The sequence below is a fragment of the Arachis hypogaea genome, chromosome 17 (assembly GCF_003086295.3).
Source record: "Arachis hypogaea cultivar Tifrunner chromosome 17, arahy.Tifrunner.gnm2.J5K5, whole genome shotgun sequence".
Taxonomy (NCBI): Eukaryota; Viridiplantae; Streptophyta; class Magnoliopsida; order Fabales; family Fabaceae; genus Arachis; species Arachis hypogaea.
In genome coordinates, this window is record NC_092052.1 from 2,612,006 (window position 1) to 2,629,664 (window position 17,659).

The 17,659-nt window shown below is 38.2% G+C and overlaps 1 non-coding gene across 1 annotated transcript; it reads left to right on the plus strand.

The window, feature by feature from the left end:
- Nucleotides 1–15,651: 15,651 nt before the first annotated feature.
- On the plus strand, nt 15,652–15,758 carry LOC112768766 (small nucleolar RNA R71). Its single transcript, XR_003186157.1, has one exon. It is a non-coding gene; the product is annotated as a small nucleolar RNA R71 (small nucleolar RNA).
- The last annotated feature ends 1,901 nt before the right edge of the window (nt 15,759–17,659 follow it).

Genomic DNA, 17,659 nt, shown 5'->3' on the forward strand with positions numbered 1-17,659 from the left:
AATTAGTCCCTACACTTTAAAAGTTTATAATTGGGTCCCTAAAGAGAATTAAAATTTGCAATTTAGTCCCTGCCGTTCAAAAAGTGTTTGATTTAACAGAATATTCTCAGAATATTCTTTATTTTGAACATGTGAGCTGCACATGTTTGACAACAGGGACCAATTTACAATTTTAGTGAAAGTATGGGGACCAACTGTGTAATTTAATCATTTGGAGTGACCAAAAACTCTCTAGGCTATCTGAACCTACCCCGTCTCTCCCCAACTCTCTCACTCTCACTTTCTCACTTTCTAAAACGACACCTGAACCCCACCGCTCTCTATATCTCACCTCGGTTCACCATCGTTACGCCGGATCCACCGCATTTGTGCTCACGAGTCGGGTCTCGCCTCCTTTCTCCATCTCGCCTTTCTCATCCGACAACTTTTTCTTCTCTTCCAATCCCAATACTGAACACCGACGATAAATGAAAGAGAACAATTCCAATTCCAAGCATGCTCAAAGCGAACAATTTAATGTCTAAGAAAAAAATAGCAACAAATCAACACAAAAATAGCAACTCAATTTATTAGTGAATTCGGCGTGGTGACAGAGGCGAGAGGCACGATGATGGTGAACCGAGGTGAGAGACAGAGAGCGTTGGGGTTGGGGTGCCATTTTGGAAAGTGAGAAAGTGAGAGTGAGAGAGCTGGGGAGGGGTAGGGTGGATTCAGATAGTCTAGGGAGTTTTTGGTCATTTTTAAATGGTTAAATTACACAGTTGGTCCTCATACTTTCACTAAAGTTGCAAATTGGTCCCTATTGCAAACATGTGCAGGTCACATGTTCAAAATAGAGAATATTCTGAGAATATTCTGTTAAATCAAACACTTTTTGAACGACGGGGACTAAATTACGAATTTTAATTATCTTTAGGGACCCAATTACAAACTTTTAAAGTGTAAGGACCAATTTGTAATTTCACCAAAAGTATAGGGACCAACTGTGTAATTTAACCTTTATTAAAAATACCTCTTTAAAACACGTTAGATTTATAGCTCAATTAGCTAGAGCGTTGGTTTGTGTTCTTGGTAATTGGGTATCTTTTTTTAAAATCTTTTTCAAAAATAATTTTTTTTATTAAATCTTGTGCCAAACTTTAAGTTTGGTGTTCTCTTGTTAATTTTCTTTAATTTTCGAAAATTTATTTTGGTTTTTAAAAAAATTTAAGTTTGGTGTTCTATCTTTTGTTCTTGTTGTTCTTGTGAATCTTCAAAGTGTTCTTGAGTCTTTCTTGTGTTTTGATCTTAAAATTTTTAAGTTTGGTATTCCTTGGTGTTTTCCCTCCAAAATTTTCGAAAATAAGGAACACTAGATTTAAAAATTTTTAAGTCTCGTGTCTTTTGTGTGTTTTTCTCTTTCATCATAAAATTCAAAATTCAAAAAAAAAAATATTTTATCTTTTCTAACCATTTTTAAGCAATTATTTCAATTTTTTTTTTATAAAAATTCATATTTCAAATTAAATTTTTTTTTCAAATCTTATCCTTTTAAGATTTTAAAAATTATATATTTTTCAAAAATATCTTAACCACTTTCTTTCTCCTCACTTTTTCGAAAATTTTCATAAAATATTTTTAAATTCTTTTTTTATTTATTTTATTTATTTTTATTTTTATTGTCGTCTTTATTTTATTTTATTTTATTTTATTATTTCAAAATTCTTATATATAATAAAATAAATTCACATCATCTCCCTTTCTCCATCATGGACTTAAGTGGAAATGAACAGTCCAGAAGGACTCTGGGGTCATATGCTAACCCCACTACTGCTTTATATGGGAGTAGTATCTGTATACCCTCCATTGGAGTTAGTAGTTTTGAGTTGAATCCTCAGCTCATTATCATGGTGCAGCAAAATTGCCAGTATTCCGGTCTTCCACAGGAAGAACCTACAGAGTTTCTGGCATAGTTTTTACAAATTGCTGACATAGTACATGATAAGGAAGTAGATCAGGATGTCTATAGATTGTTACTGTTTCCATTTGCTGTAAAAGACCAAGCTAAGAGGTGGTTAAATAACCAACCTAAGGACAACATAAAGACATGGAAACAGCTGTCAGAAAAATTCCTGAATCACTATTTTCCTCCAAAACGGATGACACAGCTAAGGCTGAGCATCCAAGGCTTCAAACAAGGAGATAATGAATCCCTTTATGATGCCTGAGAGAGATACAGAGAGATGCTAAGAAAATGTCCCTCTGAAATATTTTTAGAGTGGGTGCAGTTAGACATCTTCTATTATGGGCTTACAGAGAAAGCTCAGATTTCTCTAGACCACTCAACTGGTGGATCTATACACATAAGAAAGACAATTGAAGAAGCTCAAGAGCTTATTGATACAGTTGCCAGAAATCAGCATCTGTACCTAAGCAGTGAATCTTCCATCAACGAAGAGGCTAAAACAGTAACTGCTGAACTCAGTCCTGCAGATCAAGCTACTGAATTCAATCAGCAATTAGATTTTTTAACAAAACAGTTAGCCGAATTCAAGGAAGGGTAGTGAAAATCAAGTTGCTGACCATTTATCAAGATTGCCACAAGATACAATTCAAGAAGCCTCACATCCAGTGAATGAAAGCTTTCCAGATGAGCACCTCTTGCAGATTCAACAAGTCCCTTGGTTTGCAAACATTGCAAACTACAAGGTTGGAAGAAAGATTCCCAAGGAATTCACCAAGCAACAACAAAGAAGTTACTCAATAAAGCAAAGAAATTCTTATGGGATGAACCATTCTTATTCAGAAGGTGTTCAGATGGAATGATAAGGAAGTGTGTCCCTGAGAGTGAAATGAGCAATATTTTATGGCACTATCGCGGCTCAGCCTATGGAGGACATTTTGGACCTGACAGAACAGTAGCCAAGGTACTTCAAAGTGGATTTTATTGGCCAACCATCTTTAAGGATGCCAGGGAGTTTGTTCATCAATGTAATGAGTGTCAAAAGGCTGGAGGGTTGACAAGAAGGAATGAGATGCCTCAAAACTACATCCTAGAAGTGGAGCTATTTGACCTTTGGGGCATTGATTTTATGGGTCCATTTCCTCCCTCTTATTCATTTAAATACATCTTGGTAGCCGTGGAGTATGTCTCAAAGTGGGTAGAAGCTATAGCCACAACCACATGTGATGCACAAATCGTCCTTCAATTTCTAAAGAAGCATATATTCACCAGGTATGGAGTGCCTAAAGGTTTGGTGAGTGATGGTGGTGGTCATTTTTGCAACAAACAGATGGAGAAGCTACTCCATAAGTATGGGGTGATACATAAAGTAGCCACACCTTATCACCCACAGACCAATGGTTAGGCAGGACTTGCCAATAGAGAATTGAAGAGGATTTTGGAGAAGACAGTGGGAGCTACTAGAAAGGATTGGGCCAGAAAGCTAGAAGATGCACTCTGGGCATATAGGACAGCATTCAAAACACCTATTGGAAAGTTCCCCTTCCAGTTATTGTATGGAAAATTTTGTCACCTCCCTGTAGAACTTGAACACAAAGCTTTTTGGGCTACTAAGCTTCTCAACCTTGATTCCCAAGCTGCAGGAGAGAAAAGGTTACTACAACTAAATGAATTGGATGAATTTAGGCTAGAAGCTTATGAAAATGCTAAGATATACAAGGAGAAAGCTTAGAGGTGGCATGACAAGAGGATTTTGAACAAGGAGTTCAAACCAGGACAGCAAGTGCTCTTGTATAACTCAAGGCTTAAGATTTTCCCTGGCAAGCTTAAATCTAAGTGGACTGGCCCATATTTGGTGACAAAGGTTTTTCCTTATGGAAGCCTTGAATTGCTAGATGAGGCAACAAAGAGTCATTTCACAGCAAACGGTCACAGAGCAAAGCTTTACTTAGGAGGCCAATGGGACAAGGAAAAAAGGGTTCAGGATCTAAACTAATCAAAGAATGGAGGATGTCAAGCTAATGACAATAAAGAAGTGCTTGTTGGGAGGCAACCCAACCTGAGGTAGTTTTCTTTCCCTAGCTATTTCAATAAAAAGGTTGAATAATTGGCCTGCATTGCAAGAAGCTAAGTTTGGTGTTTCACACCAAAACAAATGAAGGGAGAATGAAGGATTCTAAGTTTGGTGTTCCACCAAAAATCTCATCTAAAAGCACATTCTCACCTTATGCATAATACTAGCTCCAAGCAATCAGACAAATCATTTAACCATTTGACTATTTTCTAGTTTTTAGCTCCATTAACTTTAGCAAGATCAAAAGAATTCATAAGTGGATAGTCTGTTGCATCAGAGACAGTGGCAAGGAATTAAGTTTGGTGTTCCCACACCAAAATAAGTCCAAAAACCATACTCAATTCATGCATACTAACCATTCACTTAAGGGCTTGAGAAGCAAGCAACTTTTGAGAATTATACAGGAAATTAGCCAACATTTGAAAACATTGTGCATGATGACTCAAAAGGAACACAACAGAAGGAAGAACCAAAGGGCTGCAACTTAAAAGGTTGTATTTATACTTGATTCTTGTTGTTGTGATATGTTTGATTTAGAAACTCTTGTAAGTCTTGCTAAAAGTGTTCATCTGTTTGCAAGTGAAGTTGTTTGATTAAGTGTGGTTATCTGCATAATAGTTGTCATCTTTCACTAAGCTTGAATTTTGTTCTGTTTTACCTTATGTTTGAATAAAAGAGAATTGTTTGAATTAGGAAGTGAATATCCAATGCTGCATAAGTTAGAATGGAAGCTAGTGGTGGTATGTGTTTGATTAAATGCATAGCTCATGAAATAAATGCTGCATAATGACTTTTTCATTGAAGTGTGAACTAGCTTGTTGTCATAAAGGCTTACATCAGTAAAGATCCCTTGAGAACAAAATAAAATAGAAAGAAAAAAAAGAAGAAAAAGCCAAATGTGGCAAGAAAAACAAAGAATAAAGCTAGGCACCAATAGATTGGACCTTAGGACACATGCCTGTGGTGTTCTTGTACTAGGATATGCTTGGACAAGTAAGTTCTAAAGAGTATTTTAAAACTTGGCCACTTAGATCAACTGATGTAGGATGGCCAATTGAAAGTCCACAATAAAGAGCAACCTAGCTACAAAACACTTAGTTATCCAAAGAGATGCTGGGCATCAATGATCCTAGGAAGAAAAGGGTGAGCCATGTGTCTGTGGTGAAGGAATGTTGAGCAAAAATAAAGTCAAAGGCTGCTGCAACATTTGCCACCAAGCCTTCAATGAATAATAAGTTCTTTAAGCAAAACAAAGAAAGAAAAGTTAGCAAGGGAACAAGCAAAAGTGAAGCCTTATAGCAGCAAGCTTAGTAAACCTTTGAGGAAACATCTCTTATGTAACAGCAAGCAATAAGTAAGTTATCATTGTCTGCATAAAAAACTCCATGAACCAAGTTCAACTATATGCTCAATAAGGATATACATGCCTCTCTTTTCATTTCCTCTTATGTTTGATGCTTGCTTGGGGACAAGCAAGGTTTAAGTTTGGTGTTGTGATGACAAGTCATCATATGCCTACTTTTCAAGCTAATTTCACTTGTTTCATTAGTTTTTATGCACTTTCTTGCATTGTAAGTTAGTAATTTGGAGTGGAATTGTATGGTTTCTTTGAATCAATCAACCACCCTTTAATTGGCACAAAATCATGAGGTTTAAGCTTGAATTAATTGAATTTTATATGAATTTTAAACCTTGTGAATTTGTTGATACTTTGATAGGTTGTTTTGATTACTTGCAGGTGAAGAAATTGAAGAAATAAAGAAAAGCGTGGCTTAAGGAATGAAAAGCGTAGCAACACTCAAGAACAAGAGCCCAAAGCTCTTGCCAAGAGCTTGGAGCTCTTGCCAAGAGCACTACATTGAAGACAAAGGAAATGGGAAAGCCAAAGCTAGGCTCTCCACCAAGAACCGAGCGCTACACTTGAAGGGGAGACAAGGCAAAATTTTCAAAGCTAGGCTCTTGCCCAAGAGCTTTATCGGGCTCTCCTGGGAGGAAATTCAAGGAAAATGCTTTGCCAAATGCCTTCACCAAGTGTTGAACCCAAGACCAAGGGGAGGGGGCAGCGCTACTTCACCAAGGAAAAGCAAGCAAAATTTGCTTGTTTTCCTTCATCAAGGATCGAACATGGGACCTCAAGGAAGCAAGATCTTGTGCGCCTCTCTTGTGCCAAGGAAATTGGCCAGCAAACTCCTTCACCAAGGTTCGAACCTTGGCCCCCATATGAGACAAACACCAAGCTCAGTTCTTGGCAAGAGCTGAGCACTACTTCCCCCTTTGCAAGGCATCACGCACGCACACAATTTGGCAAGGCAGCACGCACAAGGCTGTGCTCTTGGCACCACCCGAGCCTAGCCCTGGGAGTGGCACCCATGGGCTAGGAAATTGAAAAAAAATCCAAATCAACCCAATTCTTCATCAAATTTTAGAGCCCACCCAAATTCTTAGATCCACATTAGAAGTGTATAAATAGATGGTAGTTAGATGTAGAAGGGAGCTTTTGGAATTTTCTTTTGAATTCTTTAGATTTTGGGATTCCATTGCTTCTGTTTTGAATTTTCATCCTCTTTAGATTTTAGTTTGAATTGGGAAGGAGAATTGAATTCTCTTCCTCTGGTTTTCTTGTTTTCTTTTTTGGACACTTGCTTGAATCTTGGGTGTGAAGAATTGAGAAATTTCTGTCTCAATCTCACATTGAGATCTCTTGGTTTCTGTTTCTGCATAGTTCAATTAAATTCAAGTTTCTTTACTGCTTTGATCTTCAATTTCTCTTCATTTGCTTTTTGAATTGGATCAGGGAAGATAGTGAGATCTAGACTTGGTTTTCTAGTCTCTAGACCCCTGAGATCTACATTTTCTTTTAGTTCATATGCTGAATGATGCTGCAAGCAATTTTTGCTTTTTGTTTCAGATTTACTTCAAGTTAATTCATCTTTTACTTTTCTGCTTGCTACAATTTACTTTCTCTTGTTTAATTTCTGCAATCCCAGTTCCTTAACCCCTTTTATCATTCTAGCAATTTACATTTATTGCACTCTAAGCTTCTGTAATTTACATTTCTTACACTCTAAGTTTCTGTCATTTACTTACTTGTCCTTTAAGATTCAGCACTTTTCCTTTCCTTTGCTCTTTAATTACTGCAATTCACCCCTCTCCTTTTACATTTCATGTTATTTAGTTACTTGATAAATTCCGATTTTGTGGTTTATCTTGTGCTTATTTTGGGGGATTTTATCAACTTTTCTCACATTTATTCAATGAAATAGCATGGTTTTGTAATTCTCCCTGAATTTGTGCTTAAGTGTGAAAACATACTTTTTAGGCCCTAAAATAGATAAATTTAACTCACTTTAATTTCATTCGATGCCTTGATATGTTTGTTGAGTGATTTCAGGTTCATAAGGCAAGTATTGGATGGAAGAAGTGAGGAGAAAAGCATGCAAAGTGGGAGAACTCATGAAGAAATGAAGGAACCGTAAAGCTGTCAAGCCTGACCTCTTCGCACTCAAATGACCATAACTTGAGCTACAAAGGTTCAAATGAGGTGGTTTCAGTTGCGTTGGAAATCTAACATCTGGGGCTTCGAAATGATATAAAATTCGCCATGTTTGCCTGACGTATAGGGGCGCGCACGCGCGATGTACGCGTGCGCGCTGATGGAGCAGCGTGGATCCATTTTGGGCAACTCGTTGGGGGCAATTTCTAGCTCATTTTGGGCCCAATCCAACTCAATTCTGATGCTATTCAAGCCAAGGATTGAAATGGGATCAACACACTTAGTCATAGTTTTAGTTTTCACCATGTTTTAGGGTAGAATTCTAGAGAGAGAAGCGCTCTCTTCTCTCTAGAATTTAGGGTAGTTTAGGTTTAATTTGCTCAATTTCATCTTTCAATTCTTGTTTTGATTTCTATTCTCTTTATACTTTAGTATTTTATTGTCTTAATCTTCTTAGTTTCTCTTGTTAGTTTCTTATTTTACTCTCTTTTATGTTCATGGATGTTCATGTTGAATTTGATTTTCTTTTAATGAAATTTATGTTTGATGTTTCTTTTATTGATGATTTGAGTTATGATCTTATTTTCCTTGCTATTGATAGTTGTTAGACTTTACTATTTCTTGTCATTTATTATGCTTTCCTCTTATGCCTTCCAAGTGTTTGATGAAATGCTTGGTTGGATTTTAGAATAGAATTTTATGTTCTTGGCTTGGGAAGGTAACTTAGGAACTCTTGAGTTACTAATGTCCAAGTGATTGATGATTGGGAGCCATTAACTCTAGATCCCGCTAATTGAATTGGTGGAGAACTAGGACTTATGGACTTGGATTGACATAGCTCACTTGACTTTCCTCTACTATTAATTAGGGGTTAACTTAGTGAGGTTGGTCCTTGCCAATTCTCATGTTTTGGTTAGTAATTAGGATAGAGATCCTTGACCACCAACCTTTGCCAAGACCTTTTTAGTTGTTAGTTTATTTCCATTGTCATTTACTTTTCATGTTTCTTATCAAAAACCCTAAACATACCTCATAACCAATAACAAGGCACTTTATTGCAATTTCTTGTGAGACGACCCGGAGTTTAAATACTCCGGTTAACTTTCATTTGGGGTTTGTTACATGTGACAACCTAAATTTTCGCATGAAAGGGTTATTGATTGGTTTGGAAACTATACTTTACAACGAGACTCCATTAGATAAAATTCTAAACTGACAAAAATCCCATTCATCAAAATGGCGCCGTTGCCAGAGAGTTGCAATGGTGTTATGTTATTGGTTATTGTACATATGTGAATAGTGTGAATATTTTGCTTTTTGCTTTATTTGCTAGTTGTAGAATTTTGTTTCTCTTATTTTCTATTAGTTTTTGTTTTTATTTTCTCTTTCTACTATGAATTCTCACTTTGGCTATGAGTTTGGTTCTAACTATGTTGTAGGAGATGGAAGCTATAATGGGGACATGCATCAAGGATTTGGAAATCAAGGATGGGAGGAATCTCAAGCTTATGAACAATCTTCATGGCAACAACCTCCTCCGAACTCTTATGGGTATAATCCTGATCTTAATGCATATCAATCTAATGTATGTGATGACCCTCATTGTGGTTGTCAACCACAATCATCATACGCATATGAACCCCCTTCTCAACATAGCCTTCCACCATACTCACAAGCCCTTCCATACCAAGCACCTCCCTATGATCCATACCCACTATATGACCAATCATCCATACCATATTCTTATGACCATTATGAGCAAGAACCTATAGAACCACCACAACCCTATCATGATTATTACCAAGAACCACCCCAATACTCGCCTCAATACTCACCATCTCCATACCCTTACCAAGAAGAACCACCTTCATATCATGAATCCTCTCTCCAAGATAATGAACCTTCCTATTCACCCCAAGCCCCAATAGATGATTCTCTTACTTTGATACTTCAAGGACAAGAGGCCATGAAGTGGAATACACTTGAGTTTGTGACCAACTTGACCAAGGTGGTGCACGCTTTAGCCCACCAATGTTTGAATACTCAAGTTGTTTCCATAAACCCATGTGAAAAGTCAAAAGAAGAGCAAAGCATGAAGGAGAAGTTAGAAAAGGCAGTGGAGAAGGAAGAGTCGAATTTTGTGTTGGAACAATTGGAGGAGCCTATGATCATTGAAGAAAAGGAAGAAGTGGTTGAAGATTTAGGAGATGTTGAAAGTCTATGGGAGTGTAGCATCATGGAGCACTCTTCCAAGAAGCTTGAAATTGATGTTGAGGAGGGTGCGCAACCTCCAAGGCTTGTCATAGTTGGAGACTTGAAAGAGGCCTATCAAGAGATGGATTCAATCATGGATGAATTTTTATCTATAATTGAATCTTCCCCCATTGGACATGAAGTTGAAGTTATAGAAGAGTGTGCACAACCTTCCATACCCTTGGTGAGCAATAAGAAAGAGAGTGAATCGAAAGAAAGCTACCAAGAGGAAAAAGTTGGCGTGGTGTATATCGAAATTGAAGAGTATGAAGAGGTTGATCAAGAGATGGATTCACTCATGAATGAATTCCTATCCAAAATGGAATCACCTCTCATTGGGCAAGAAATCAAAGTTCTTGAAGACAACACCAAGCCAAGTGATAAAGGGGAAACGGTTGAGATTGAAGAAGCTAGCGAAGAGGTGGAGATAGTCAAGAAAGAGCACAAGGGAGTGGAGCTTGCAAGATCATTGGGACCACCCCTCCCTAAGTCACCATCCTACACAACATTCAAGTGGGTAAAATTATTATCCCTAAGCTTTACTTTCTCACTTGAATATGGTTTGATTGAAAATAATGGTCAACTTAGAGCTCTTTGTGGAGTTAAGAGTAGGAAAAAGTTGTGTAATGGTTGAAAACGTCATTCTAAACTCATGATGGTTGCAAGCTCAAATTTTAAGAGCAATGGTTGGTGTGGAACCAAAGTGTATGGGTCTAGGAATTTGTTTGGAAGCTTCTTTGAGAATTCCAAGGCCATGCCACCCGGATGGAATAATGATGACCAACTCAAGGACGGGTGTCAAAACAAAGTGTGGGATCCCGGATCGCACAATGAAAATTAAATTTGGGAGCCCATGGTTTGTGAAGAACTCCATCAAAGCTTGGAGCTATTAATTTTGAATGATGGAGCTTATTGGAGAACCAAGCATTGGTGGGAGTTCCAAGATGAGTTCAAGCACAAGCCACCTTGATGAGGAGCTCCCCATAACTCCAACTTAAGGACAATAAATAAAAGTGCTAGGTGGGAGACACCCCACCATGGTAAACTCTTTCCACTCTCTTCTAGATTTGATTAATAAGTGATTTGAGTTGCCATTATAGGTAGTTTTTCCTCTTCATATAGTTGTCTTAATAATTTGGTTGTTGGTTGCTTGTGAAGCAAGTTTCCCTTGTTTATATTTGCAAACTCTTCAATAACCAAAAAGAATTTTATAATTTTGTATTTGTAGTTGATTTTTGAGTTGTAGGTAGTGTTAGGGAGATTTTTAGCCATTTTTAGTATTTCTTAATAAAAAAAAAGAGAAGGAGGGCATCTGCGCGCAAGCGCGCTGTGCGCGCGCGCGCCGGTGGTGCATATCACACTCCTGGTACAAAAACCAGAGAGTTGTGCCAAAGTTGTGCCTATTCTGTGCCGCGACCTGACGCGCAAGCGTACATGACGCGTCCGCATCGGTTGCCATCTTCACATCCGCGCGTATGCGTGCTATGCGCGTACGCGTCGCTTGTCCCGCCTGCCCACCCGTGCGCACGTGTGCGTGACGCGTACGCGTCGCCTTCCGTGCCCTATTTCTCCCCTGTTTTCCTTCCTTCCTTCTTTCTTCTTCTTTCTTCCTTTCTTACTTTCTTTTCAAAATTTTCACTCTTTATTTTTCTTATTTTCATCATCTTTTATATGTTGCATTTGCATATTATCATTCATTACATTTTAATTTTGTTTTTATAGTTTGTTCTTATTTTATTTTCTAAGTTTCTTCTTTCAATAATGGTGTTGAAGTTTCTTACTCAATTGTTGAGAATTTCTTGGTTAATTTTTGTGCGGAGTTGTGACAAAGTGTGATTCACGTTTCGAGCACCAAGTCTTTGGTGCCATTGTTGAGGATCACAATTCCGTGCACCAACACGCAAGGCACGCGTACGCGTGGGTAGAAGAACGTTGGCATTCCAACGTTGGGTCAAATGCCAATGACAGCAAGCAGAACTGAATTTTCAGAAAATATTTGGCTCAACGTTTAACCTCAAACGTGGACTCAAACATGGACACCAGAATTCTTCAATTAAGCACTCCTCTCTTCTCAACAGCAAGGGAAACCAATTGGAGCAACTTCAACCCAATTGAATTAAGGCCAAACGCCCAATTTAGATATTGAAGATCAATGGAAGAAAGTGTATAAATAGCTTTGAATTTAAGTTTGAAGGGGACTTTTGGAACTTTTACTTTCCAGTCTTTGTTTTTCGGAATTTTTACTTCTTTGTAATTTGAATTGAGCTATGATGAACTAAACCCATCTTCATTGGGTTAGGGAGCTTTGTGTAATTCAATGGATCAATATTAGTTTTCATTCTTCTTCTTCTTTCTTTTCTCTTGATTTTGCTAGAAAGCTTTTGTTCTTCATCAAATTGGATAGTTATCTTGGGAAAGAAGCTATTCATAATTGGATCTCCTCTAAGCTTTAGAAGAGGAATGAGGAGATCATGCTAGAGTTGCTTTCTCACATTGAATTAGATTGGGGTTTGGATGGATATAGTGACATGTAATCCTACCAATACTTTGATCTATGAATTTGTGTGGTAGAATCAGCAACCGATCTTCATCTCTCCCATGAGCACTTAAATCAAGGAATTGGGCAATTGTTCATGCTTATAGCCATTAGATTGCCAAGGAATTGGAATCAAGTCACCTAAGATTGCCAAGGAGATCAATGAATGCATTGATTGAGGAACAGATGAAAATGAATTTGATCCAGAGGATTATCACATCTCCTGACCCCAATGAGCTTTCCCTTTTCTGATCTACCCATTCTCTTTTACATTCTGCAATTTACTTTGATGCTTAACAACCCCATTCCCTTTTAATTTCTTGCAATTTAAGCTTCTGCACTTTAATCCATTGCAATTCCCCTTCTCCCCTTTTAATTTCAGTTATTTACCTCCAGTTATTTACATATCTTGCACTTTAAGTTTCCCGTCAATTTAAATTCTGCAAATCCCAATTTCCATTGTGACTTAGCTTAACTAGAACAATTCTCCAATTAACGATTGATCAACCAACCAAAATTCCCAACTCCTGTTTTGAAAGCTTTTCAAAGACGTTGGCATAAGCGTTGGACTGGCAATGTTTCCTCCAACGTTGGCTTATCCACGCGTGTGCGTCACGTACGCGTACTCGTAGATTCTCAAAGTGAAGCTCGCGCGTACACGTTGTATACGCGTACGCGTCGTTGCACGTTTTCAAATTCAGGATTTTGGAATTAGGATCGCGCACGTTAGCCACCAACATTTGAGGCAACGTTGTTGGTCCAACGTTACCCATCTACGCGTACGCGTTACCTACGCCTACGCGTGGATTGTCAGAATTTCCAATCCACGCGTGCGCGTATAGCATGCGTGCGCGTCACTACAACTTTTCCAAATCTCCAGAAAGCACATTTTAGCACAACATTGGGGTAACGTTGGCTTGCCAACGTTCCCACCAACGTGGGCACTAGCAAGTTATGCAGAAAATTGCCCTGCCTCCCTCTCAACGTTTGAGGCAACGTTGGTGGTCCAACTTTGGCCACCAACGTTGCTTCTCCTTCTTCTTTCCATGCCATTCTTCAACCTCCTTTCATGCATTTCTTCACCTGTCATCAACCAATACATGCATCAAAGCCTTGATAAAGTCATGAGAAATCTCATCATTCTTAGTACACAAGTAATTACTGCATAATTCTCATGAAAAAGCATCAATTTAACTATGTTTGCATGAATCAAGGTATGCATGAACTTTCAATCCAAGTGCTTACTTGTTGCCTAAGAAAGTGCATAAAACCTACTGAAAACAAAGGAAAAGGCTAGTGAAACTAGCCTAAGATACCCTGGCATCACAACACCAAACTTAAATCTTGCTTGTCCCTAAGCAAGCACTGAATTATTGAGAAGAATGAATGAAACAGAAAGTACTGTCCATATCAGCAAGTCATTATTAGTAATTCATGGGGTTTTATGCAGAGAATGTTGCAGCTCACTTTGTATTGATCCTTAGGTAGGGAATGTCTCCTTTAAGCATCAACTAACATACTGCTATGACCTCTTATTATTCACTCATCTTTGGTAATTGCTTTTCTTTATTTTTCTTTTTCTGTGAACTTATTCTTTGATTCTAGCAGCTCAGTGTCATGTGGTGTAGCAGCTTCTTAGCTTATTTGCACTCAACACATTTTCACCACAGACACTTGGCTCACAATTCTCCTTAAGACATTGGTGTCCAGCACCTCTTTGGGTTACTAAATGCCTTGTGACTTGGTTGCTCTTGATAATGGACTTTTGGTTGATAATCCCGGGTTAGTTAACCCAAGTTACTAAGTGTTAAGGCACTCCATAGAACCTAATCATCCAACCAGATCCTAGTACAAAGACACCACACGCATATGTCTTAAGGTCCAAGCTATTGGTGTCTGGCCTTGTTCTTTGTTTCTTCCATTTTTGTAGCCACTTTTGGCTTCTCTTTTTCTTTCTTTCATATTTGTTCTTTCTTTCATCCAAGGAATTTTGTTTGGTAAGATTCATAGACAGCATCCTAGTTTACACTAAAGAGGGACACTCTACCTTTTATTAGTTATTGGTGAGCTAGCTACACTATCAGACATACATATCACCACTCAATCCTTATTTTATTTCTTACCAAATGGAACTAATTCACTTCTGTTCAAACATTTTTTTTATTCAAATTGAAAAGGGCAGGGGACAAGACAAACATTTAAGCAAGTGAAAGTGAAACACTCACACCTAGTCTAGCACATTTATGGCTAAATTAAGCACAACATAATGCAAGATGACTTTAGCTAAAAGTTAACTATCAACTAAAATAGACATGTTTTTTCTTTATTGAATATGATAAACAAGGAGCAAGTCCACCTTTCATTCTTTATCCTGCTTGTCTTTCTTCTTTTTCTCTCCTGCTTGGTTGCTAGTTTCTCCCTTGCCTTTTTGTTTTCCCTTTAACTTAGTCTAGAATCCAGATTTTTCATTGTCCTTTCCACTGTGTCTTCATGGCGTATTACTCTGTCTATTTCCAACTCACTTTGCTCCTTAAAGTATTGATCATACCTCGGAAATGTTGGGTTCAAGCCAGGTAGATGTTCCACCACATAATTGAGCTTGGTTTGAGCATTCATGTTATAATCAAATTGAACTTCATATCTTGCATTCTGAAGAGTAGTGAACTCCTTGAAATTTTTTTATATCTTTAGACTCCCTGCAAAGATTTCCAAGCATATCTTCGATCTTAGAAAACCTGTCCTCAGAAGGTGGGTTAGAAGTGGGGTGATGAGGCTGATTGTTTTGATTTTGATATGGTGGTTGGGAATAACTGTTTTGTGTGGTCTGATATGGTCTTTGGTTGGAGTGTTGGTGAGTGGAGTTGTTATAATGGTTTGGATTGTGAGGTATGTGATTTTGGTTTTGATTTTGTTGGTTTTTCCACTCAAAGTTTGGGTGGTTGTTCCAACCAGGATTGTAGGTCTTGGAATAAGGGTCATGCTCTTGTCTTGCAGAATTTTCAATGTAGTTGACTACTTCTTCCTCTGTATTTGACTCTTCTTGTGCTGATGATTGGGTATGGATTGCTGCTACTTGGCTTGCCTCCATCTTCTTTGTGAGATCCGTCAATTGCTTGGCAATCAACTTGTTCTGAGCCAAAATTACATCCATGTTGTTCAGCTCCATGACTCCTCTGTTGTTGCTTCTCTCAGAGGTATAAAAATACTCATTGTCAACCACTATTTCTATGACATCAATGGCTTCTTCAATGGTCTTCTTCTTGTTAAGGGAGCCTCCAGAAGAGTGGTCTATAGCTTTCTTGGATTCATATGACAGTCCTTCATAAAAGATATGCAATTGTACCCATTCATTGAACATATCAGGGGAGCATTTCCTTGTCAAATCTTTGAATCTCTCCCAGGCTTCATATAAGGTTTCACCATCCTGCTGTCTGAATGTCTGAACCTCTGCTCTCAGCCTATTGACTCTTTGTGGAGGATAGAACCTTGCCAAGAATTTGTTGACTACATCTTCCCAAGTTGTGAGGCTCTCCTTCGGAAATGATTCTAGCCACTTGGATGCTTTCTCCCTTAGGGAGAAGGGGAACAAAAGCAACCTATAGGCATCAGGGTGAACTCCATTTGACTTTACTGTGTCACAGATCCTTAAGAATGTAGTGAGATGCTGATTAGGATCTTCCTGGGCACTTCCTCCAAAAGAATAATTGTTTTGAACCAGTGTGATAAGCTGTGGCTTTAATTCAAAATTGTTAACATGGATGGTTGGCTTTTGAATGCTGCTACCACAGTTTCCTAGGTTTGGATTGATGTAAGATCCTAGAACTCTCCTCTCTTGTCCAGCAGGGTTGGCTGCACCTCCTCTGGCATGATTGTTCACCTTGATGCCATGGCATCTTAGCCTAGTTTTACTAGTCTATTTCTTTGTTTTCATTGGGTTTTATGCACTTTCTTGAGTTACAAGTAAGCCATTTGGGTAAAAATTCATGTGTACTTGGATTCAGTCAACCATGAGTGAATTGATGTATTTTCATGAGGTTTTATGCTATAATTGCTTATATGTCAAGGATAAGAAGAAGTCTCATAATTTTAGCATAGCTTTGATACATTTGTTGATTGATGATAGGTGAACAAAAGGCATGGAGGAAGGTTGAAGAAAGGGGATGGCAGGAATGGAAATAAAGGCAGCATTGAGAAGATCACGTTTGAGTTCATGTTTGCCTCAAACGTGAACTCAAACGTGAATGACAGTATAGCCACCCTGGAGGAGCTCAACGTTTGCGCCAACGTTTGCCTCAAACGTGAGGTCAAACGTTGGCTTAAGAATACCCTGGAGGAGGAGCCACGTTTGCGCCAACGTTTTCCTCAAACGTGAGGTCAAACGTTAGCTGATGATTGCCTTGGGGAGGATCACGCTTGAGCTCACGTTTGACCTCAAACGTAAACTTAAACGTGAGTGACAGCAACCACCCGTTCTGCATAACGCCATCACACGAAGACGTTTGAGTCAACGTTTGCCTCAAACGTTGACTCAAACGTGAATGATCCCAAAGTCCAAAGTGCAAACGGATTTCTTCTCAAGACAAAAAGCAATCAACAGAGACTATCTTCAACCCAATTCCATCAAGGCCAAAGGCCCAAATTCAAGGCTTAATGATCATTAGAAGAGAGTGTATAAATAGCTTAGTATTTAAGTTTTAGGAGAGCTTTTCTTTTAGAATTTTTACTTGACTTACAGAGGGGAGCTTTTCTTTAGAATTTTTCACTGGACTTTTGGTGGAGAGCTCACTTTGATTTTTCATTGTTGCTATTGAGATTTAGAGTTTTCTGGAGAATTGGGAAGGAGATTGAATTCTCTTCCTCTGGGTTTTCTTGTTTTCTTTTCTACATACTTTGCTTGAGTCTTGGGTGTTGAAAATTGAGGAAATTTTGTCTCAATCTCACCTTGAGATCTCTCTCTGTTTTCATTTTACTGCACCATTTGAGAAATTGAGATTTGAGTTTACTTCTTCTACTGTTTGATCTTTAATTCTCATGCAATTGATTTTTGAATTAGATCAAAGAAGGCAGTGAGATCTAGACTTGGTTTTCTAGTCTCTTGACCCCTGAGATATGCATTTTCTCTTTAGTTCATTTGCTGAATGCTTCTTCAAGCTGATTTACTTTTCTGTTTGAGATCTACTTCAACTCAATTCATCTTTTACTCCTCTGCTTGTTGCAATTTACTTTCCCTTGTTTAATTTCTGCAATCCCTGCTCCCTGACCCATTTACGATTCAAGCAATTTACCTTTCTTGCACTCTAAGCTTCTGCAATTTACATTTCTTGCGTTCTAAGTTTCTGCTATTTACTTTACTTGTTCTTT